The following is an 8,929-nucleotide window of genomic DNA, read 5'->3' on the forward strand; positions in this document are numbered from 1 at the left end:
GCCTGATCTCTGTAGCAACACCATTCCCCTCCCAGCTGGGATGCCATTTTCAGAATGGAAGTGGAGAAAGGGAGCAGAGGGAGCTCATTCTTGGGATTCCCCAGCCAGTGCTGAAGGGTGGGGTAAGTGGATTAGAGCCCCCCTCACCTTCACAATTGTGGCGGGGCATTTTAACCAAAGCTAATTTGACAAGCTTTAGTTAAAGCACCCCCACTGCCATTTTGAAGCATGGAGACACTGAATACATGTGATGCTGAGGCCACTAGAGCAGGCTAATTAGCATGCTCCAAAAGACTCAGTTAATTGAGTGTGCTCTCATGCTTTCTAATTAGAATACGTTGGAGCAGGAGTCAGGCACGTGTATAGGTGCTCACGGTGCTTTATGCATGCTAGCTCCCAAACTAAAAGTAGTATAACCAGTTACTGAGGTGCTATTAACTTGCCAAAAACTCTGCTTCAACATCAGTCAACTGCTATTCTGAGAGGCAGAATTTAATGATGCATATGAAACAATGTAGCTGTACTACCTCTTAAAGCAGGGGTGGGCAGAATGTGGCCTGGGGGCTGGATGCAGCCCACCAGGCCATTCTATCCGGGCCATGGGCTCCTAAAAATTTAGAAAATTAACATTTATCTGCTCCTGGCCGCCTGTCATGTGGCCCTCGATGGCTTGCCAAAACTCAATAAGCAGCCCTCCACCCAAAATAATTGCCCACCCCATCTTAAAAAAACAGTTCCACACAATACCCACAAAACATAAGTTACTTATTAGGAAAAAGAGAAACTAACAAGAGTTCAGAGAGTATATTTCAAAGCTCAGTTCTTTAGTTAGGCTTTACTCCTAATGACAGGCCAGCGTATTTACTTGAATACAAGATTTCTTCAAATTGAAGATGACCCCCCAATGATTAGATTCTATACATGGACAATTTGTAGTTTTTTTATAATTTTCTCTATATAGAATCTGTATAGAATTACTGGAGGGGTCATCTTAAATTCACCCCCTTCACTGCTGCAGCAGGAAAAGCAGTGGCAAGGGGGCAGGCAACAGAGAAGTCAAGAAGCCTGGCTCTGCCCCATGCCCCCACCCCTTGACCCCTGCTGCCTGTGCCCCCTTGACACTTGTCCCCCATGCTGCCTTCCACCACCATGTTGCCTTCACCCTCCCACACCTTTCCCCTGCCACTTGCCTCCTTACTCCTGCCCCTACTTGGCACCCTCTGCTCTCTGCCTCCCTGCTGCCTGCTTATCCTCAGTGGAGACTCTGGCTCTACTCTGGCCTCTGGCCTCCCTTGTACTCAGTCCAAGATGAGGGGCTTCCTCCTCCTTGGTGCTGAATGGAGAAAAAAACCTTGTCTGAGATGTGAGAAAATACAGTATTTGGAATGGGAACTACCTGTGTGAACCAGGGCTGCTGGATTTGGCCCACATTCTTCTTCAAGCCAAATAGATTCATGGACTGAATATGATCCCTGAGTGCCTACAGGGGATGAAGAGGAATGAGGGGGACAAAAAGAATGATGAACTGAAACTCCATGTAAAGGCGGAACCATTTATTCAAGACTGATGCTATAGCTGAGTTATTTAACTGACACTAGTATGGAATCTAAACATTGCATATTCTTTTTAAGGATTATAGAAGAGTGCAACAAATGACCCTTCTGTGGAATAATGTAATTTCACTCAGAATGACATCATTCCTTTACAATGTAAGCCATGTAGGATATGGGGAATAAGAATGGGAGGAGCTGGGCACTTTGTAGAGTTTATTTGTAGAGCGTATATTCCAGTAAGCTGCATCATTTTCAACAAGCTTGTTTGCTGTTAAAGGAATCAAGAGGAAAAGATAATAATCTACATATATTAATTTATATTTAGATGCCTACACACATACACCTCCACAAGAACAACCACAGATACACACATAAAACACATTACAATAGACAGGTGATTGACTAGCTCCTAAATATTTTTTATGTTCCAAAGCCAACTCTATAGCTGCAAAAGTCAGCATGCACTTTTCCCCCATTATTATAATATATTCATTTGACCTCTCTTTGTATCAGTAAGCTACCCATTACAAATTTGCCAGCACTGTCCTTCCTCTGCTGAATAATGCCCAGATGAATCAGAAAGGGGTTAACTCACATACACCCTTACTAAAGCTTTGCATGAAACAATTTTAAACCCACAGGCTCCCCCCGACAACATCAGACTGCTAAGCATCTGACAGGCAGATGGACTGCACTTCCAAAGGATCAGAAGAGGTTTTATTTCCCCCACCTTGCAGTACTATCCAAACAGCTCTTAAAATGTTAAAGAACATACCAGAACCATAACTCATCTTTTAAGAAAAGTCCCTAGCAAATTTTGTTCTACTAGAATCGGATTCTGGCAGACATTTAACAGTAAATAAAAATCAGGAAAAAGTAGTCATCTTAAAGATTGCTCAAGGAGTGAGGAGAAATGTAAATACCAGGCATATCCTTTCCTCCTCACCTTCCATGATGGGCAGCAGGTCCTTGCCAGGAATGTGGCAGAGTGGCTTAGAAGAAAAAGCTGTGCTGCCTGTTTGCAGCACAAAAAACTCATGGAAGTTTCTTTAAATGTCCAAAACTCACATCAGCTTCACAGAAAAGAGGTGATATGGTACATATTCCCCTTGAGCAGAGAAAGGCCTGAATTAAACTACAGAATGCACATTTTCCACATTTTGGTGATACCCTGATCCCAATCTTAAAAGTCAGCTCCTTGCTTAGTTTTCAAATGCAAATGGAGACAGTTCTGACAAATTAGTCTAAACCCAAAACTCCAAGTAAAATGCACCTGGTGGACAGGTGAGTGAATCTATTTCAAGTCAATTCCTAAATTTCAGAGAAGCCTCAGAGGGGTGTAAAAGAATTCAAAACAAAGCATAGAGAAGCTGCGTATTAAATTTGCATATTATGTATTCTATTGATCAAGACAAAGCCAGATATATACATAGGAAGCACTTCAATTCCTACCCTAATTTGAAGCATTTCAGCAGCACACAGACATACAGGCCCCTCCCAGCTAAAATGATTGCACAATAGCCAATGCTGTTGTGCTGCTTCTGGGATAATGGGCTGGGGTTAGCATGCCTTTCAGTCACGATTCCCCAAAGGCTTCTGGGCACAGCCAAGTGGCAACGGCAGAACTTTACAGGTATTTGACCTCCTAGGTTTTGGGCTGGTGTTTCCTGCCATTGTAGGACTGGTCAGCTTCATGTGCATTAGCTCCATGAGTGCAGAGAATGGATGCCTGCCATTTCCTTGCCCTCCATTTTCTCATAGGAGTGCTGTGAGCTCCTGGCTCTTCTTGCCTGTTTATGGAGAAATGTCTTTCCTGTCTTGTCTGTGTTTATCTGACTCTTCTAGCCTGCCTGCCAGTTTGCATACAGTGGCATGAAACTGGTATTCAAAAGGTGCCTTCTTGAGCTGTGCTAATATTGTGCATACACAGAAGCTACATACTGGTGGAGAAAGAGGTAAGGCACTATGTGGAGGACAGCCTTCTCTGAGAGCATTCACAGACTGTGTACCACAGGATCTGATTCCAGGAGACAAGCACTGACAGAGTGGATAATTTTGAGGACCTGGGAGAATAAGTAGTGATGGCAGAACTTCAGGGCAGTGCCACCTTTCTTGAGATCTACATTAGGCATGGCCTGTCACTCCAGAGGCAAGCCACCAACATAAGGTGTAATGACGATCACGAAAGAGCTGACAATTCCATCTGTAAGCTGGCAACACCTGACAGCCCAGAGGCAATTAAGTACTGTGAGTGTGAGTCTGACTGGATCAGCTGTCCAGGAGGTATACCACACCATCTAAAAAATGCTGATGCCCTGCATCCTCCACTTCTCCAGTCTACACAGTACCATAGCTGCATTTGCTCATATGGGGTTTCCCAACTGCATCAAGGCTATCAATATTCCCATCCTATACTCAGCACACCACAGCTGAGAGTAGATCAAACGCAAACCCTATTTCTCTATTGTGTTTCAAGGCATCATGGGCCATGAAGAGCACTTCACCCACAAAACCACTGAGTGACTAGGCAAGGTCCAGGATGTCAAGGCCTTCGGGAACTCTACCCTGGTGCCCCTGACAATACAGGATGCATTTACCAGTGGTGCTCTGAGCATAAGGGTGCTGGAAGGGTCATTATTGCCATACTACTGATAATCAGGACCTACTCCTCCCCATGGCTCATGAATCTCAGATAGCCAAACGCCAGGAAGGTGTGCAACTACCTGCTAAGCAGTTGCTGATGACTGTGGAGTATGCTTTTGGCTGAAGAGCACTGGGGGCAAGCCTGGATGCCAGTGAACATATGGCAATTCTTTCCATAGTTTCATAGTCTGTAGGGTCAAAAGGGACCTGAGCAGCTCATCAAGTCCGACCCCCTGCTTTGGCAGGAAAAAGTACGGGGGTCAAATGACCCCAGCAAGGTTTTTCTCCAGTCTTGTCTTAAAGACCCCCAGGGTAGAAGCCAGCACCACTTCTCTTGGGAGCTGGTTCCAGACCCTAGCCACCCTGACAGTGAAGTAGCGCCTCCTGATGTCTAGTCTGAATCTACCCTCTGCCAGCTTGTGACTGTTATTCCTGGTCACTCCTGGTAGTGCACAGGGGAACAGGGACTCCCCCAGTGCCTGCTGGTCCTCTCTGACTAGTTTGTAACAGGCCACTAGATCCCCCCCATAGCCTTCTCTTATGGAGGCTGAATAGGTTCAGGTCCCTTAGCCTCTCCTCGTAGGGCCTGCCCTGCTGCCCCCTGATCAGGCGAGTGGCCCTCCTCTGGACCCTCTCCATGATGTCCACATCCCTCCTGAAGTGCGGCGCCCAGAACTGGATGCAGTACTACAACTGTGGCCTGACTAGTGCCACATAGAGAGGGAGGATCACCTCCTTGGACCTCCTCAAGATGCATCTGTGGCTGCATGACAAGGTGCGGTTGGCCTTCCTGACTGCATCCCCACACTGTCAGCCCATGTTCATCTTGACATTAATGATGGCTCCAAGATCCTTTTCTGCCTCTGCTTACTGACACGAAGGGAGTTCCCCAGCCTGTAGGTATGGTGCTGGTTCTTCCCCCCCAGGTGCATCATCTTGCACTTGTCAGTGTTGAAAGCCATCCTGTTCTTGTCCACCCACCCCTGTAACCTGTCTAGGTCTGACAGCAGCCTATTCCTCCCTTTTAGCATGCCCACTTCCCCCCACATCTTAGTGTCATCAGCAAATTTGAACAGGGTGCTTTTTACTCCCTCATCCAAGTCGCTGATGAAGATGTTGAACAGTGCGGGCCCAAGGACTGAGCCCTGGGGAACCCCACTGACCACATCCCTCCAGGTCGAATAAGACCCATCCACCACCACTCTCTGGGTGCAGCCCTCCAGCCAGTTAGCGACCTATTTGACTGTGTAGGTGTCAACACCACAGTCCCCCATTTTTTTAATAAGAAAGGGGTGAGACACAGTGTCAAAGGCCTTCCGAAAGTCCAGAAAGACTACATCCACTGCTACCCCTACGTCTAAGGATTTTGCGACCTGGTCATAGAAGGCCACCAGGTTGGTCTGACAGGACCTTCCTCTAATGAACCCGTGTTGGTTGCCCCTAAGCATAATCTCCCCTGCTGGCCCCTTGTGGACATGTGCCAGGATAATTCTCTCAAAAAGCTTACCCAGGATTGAGGTAAGACTAATGGGCCTATAGTTTCCTGGGTCCTCCTTCCTCCCTTTTTTGAAGATGGGAACCACACTGGCCCTTTTCCAGTCCTCTGGCACCACACCAGAGCACCATGAGTGCTCATAAAGCCGTGCCAGGGGTCCTGCAATGACCTCAGCTAATTCCCTCAGTACTCTGGGGTGGAGATCGTCCGGACCAGCTGATTTACTTGTGTTTAAACCTGATCAACCTTTTATTAAACATTATAAATATTTAAAGATGGTGACCTGTGCTCTTGAAACAAACTAAGTGCTTTGTAAACTGTGGGGGGAGTGTGGGTGGGCTACTATTTCAACTTGGGGGATGGAGGCACAAAATCTGCTCCATGAAAGTGGCCCACAAGAAGTTTAGCCCTGCCAAATCAAGGTCACTTAGTACTTGAGGGGAAGGAGTCCTTTGGGATAGAGTGACAAGATAGCATTCTGCCCAACTAAGTGGAGAGGTTGAAGGGGGTTGGAGTTCCATATTGCATAGCTTTCCCCCACGATGAAGTGCCCAAGACTCTGTGCGATTGACAAGTGCTGTTCTTGACCCACATCCCCAAGTCATCTGGGAATTACAGTGATCTAGAGTTGGAGCTCTTCAGGGTTGGAGTAGGGCCTCACAGTGTGGAAGGTCAGCAGGGTCAAGAGGCCTTGGCAGGATTATAATTGAGCTTCAGAACTGAGTGGAAAAGACAGTTTTATTGTTACTTCCTAATTACTTAGGAAGAGGAGTCAGTTACAAATATAGTTTTAACATGTTTGTATCATGGAATTGCTCACGCTGTGGATTAAATACATCTTGCCTGTATTCTAAATTTACATGCTTCCTGTTGTTTTTTAAAAGGCATCCAATGCCAACATATCTGGCATTGAATTGCTTCTGTTGTCAGCATAGCAACAGCTTTGGATTTCTAAGAAGCAGTGGATGGAAGTCAGAGCCCAAACTCTGTTAATATAGGAGAGTTACAGAGCTATAAGCTAAAGTGCAAATTTCAATTGAAAATACTCCATGAGAATGCTCTTATTCCAGATTAAAAGTGGCCTGAGTTTATTTTATGTCAATTTAGAAGAAGTTTAAGTTAAAACTAAAAAACGTCACTACAGAAGAGGGGTGTCCAAAGAGACAATTAAACCACCTTGAAACAATTTTATTATTAAAATAAAACCCATTCTGTATTGATAAGCCCTAACTTTAAGACTTTTAGGTCTAAACTTGATTCTAAACATTTTGAGTGAATCAGATAATTAAATGCACCAGTCACTGAAAAAATAAAAAGACGCTATATACACAGTTTACACCACATTCTTAATCTTGCTTCTCACTGGGGATATGTATTTAACGGATGTCTAATTCTACTACAGATAAAAATCTTTAGATTTTAAATAGACCGATCAATTGTATATTTAGTCCTCTTGCAAGACAATGACCAACTTTATGAAAGATATAGATGCAGAATGACTGCAGGCATGAGTTTACTTAACTGATGTTTAGGTAAAAGCTTGTTTCTCTGCATGAAATATAAATTGGCATGTTCAGTAATTTATGGAGGCTCAAAGTTTCTGGAGTCCTCTTTGTAATAATAAGGAGCTTGCTTCCATGTCATGGCCAACCTTCCTCCTTTCCGCTCACTCGTGTACACAGCAAACAAGGAAAAAGCTGCATGGTGAAGAAAAGTCACTGAGATGGCAGACATAATAATCCCTATCAGATTAACCCAGATGGTTAGAGACAGAATAATCCTTTTATCTGTCTGCTCTGACTTCCATTTTCTATATCTCCTCTCATGTACTTTACTAATTGGCTGTATTAGTTTATAGTGGTAGTCTAAGGTTGGTAAATTTTATTTGTATTTGATTTTTAAAAAAAATGGGGGAGGAATAGTTCCAATATACAATAATAACAATTTGAGCCATTGGTCTCTGATGCTCATCATGTGACCAATAATCTGTTGTGACCTATATTCAGCAACCTATATTCCCTGTCAACTCAAGGAATAAAGAACTTCATAGGATATTGCCCCTATCTGAAGGCCATTTATAGGTACTTTGTGTAAGTGACTTCTAGGCACCAGCCCTGAGCAGAACATGTTGGCGCACTACAGGGTAGGGCAGTGGGGCCCACTAGTCCTGTACCCAACCAGACTGGGCCTGGGGACACGAGTGGAGTTGATCTAGTCATGCTGTGGAATTACCCAATTCTTGCTGCTTTCCTTGCAGTGGGTTCAAAGCTGGCATCCCCCAGTGAGGCTTCCCACTGGCTCTAGCCACTTTTCTTGTGACAGATTCAAAGCTGGCATCTCCCAGCATCCTGGAACCCCTCTGAACTCCTAGGCTGGCTGGCAGCAGGCTCATTATCCTCCAGAGCCTCTTCTTTGGCTCCTCTGATCTCCTACATCCAGGCTCTTTCCTCCAACCATCTCCTCTCTTTCCCAGTCCCTGTGGTGGGCCAGAAATACCCATGCAGCTGAGGGGCAGTCTGATTTGGACCGAACAGCTGCTAATAAAATGTGGTTCCCATGGCGTCCTTTGTTCTCCCAGCATTTCTGGTTCCGGCATGGCAGGCGGGTCTCTGGCTGTTGCAGGTATGAAAAGATTCTTTCTCTCTTCTTCACAAACACTAATAATCAGGGATCTGGATTTTCCCATGGTGAGTGAAAAACCCAGATCCCTGATTATGGAAAACCATGGTAAAACATGGATTATCTCATTTTAAAGAGAAAAACCCAGTTTTTCTCTTTTTAAGGACAAAAAACATGGAACACAGTGGGTTTCCCCTTGCAGGCTGGCAGAGTTCCAGCACATGCACCTACCAGCCAGGCAACATAAGAGCAGCTCCCCTCAGGCAAGTCTGGAGGGAGAAATGAGGCCCCCCATAGTGAGGGAGGGAGTTGGGTAGGGCTGGGGCAGGGGCTACTACCCAGCTAGGGTGGTGTGTGCGGCTTGGGGCCCAGGGCTGGAATGAGGAGCAGGATGGCACTGTGGGCAGCTCTTCAAGGGGCTGGCAGGTGGGGCTAACTCCCCGCTACTGCACACACACCTGGGTGGGGGCATGTGGGGCATAGATTCATAGATTCATAGATGCTAGGGTCGGAAGGGACCTCAATGGATCATCGAGTCCGACCCCCTGCATAAGCAGGAAAGAGTGCTGGGCCTACATTACCCCAGCTAGATACACATCCAACCTTCTCTTGAATACCC

At 45.7% G+C, this 8,929-nt stretch overlaps 1 long non-coding RNA gene across 1 annotated transcript in view; it reads right to left on the reverse strand.

Annotated features, from left to right (window-relative positions):
• Positions 1-1,343: 1,343 nt before the first annotated feature.
• LOC109311463 overlaps positions 1,344-8,929 on the reverse strand; it is an 11,796-nt gene continuing 4,210 nt past the window's right edge. Inside the window, exons 2-3 of the long non-coding RNA XR_002101512.1 lie at positions 5,498-5,509; positions 1,344-1,356 (exon numbers count right to left, since the gene is read on the reverse strand). This is a non-coding gene — a long non-coding RNA (uncharacterized LOC109311463). The remainder of the gene's footprint in view (positions 1,357-5,497; positions 5,510-8,929) is intronic.

This window comes from Crocodylus porosus, unplaced genomic scaffold (genome assembly GCF_001723895.1).
Source record: "Crocodylus porosus isolate Cpor-Errol unplaced genomic scaffold, CroPor_comp1, whole genome shotgun sequence".
Lineage (NCBI taxonomy): Eukaryota > Metazoa > Chordata > Crocodylia > Crocodylidae > Crocodylus > Crocodylus porosus.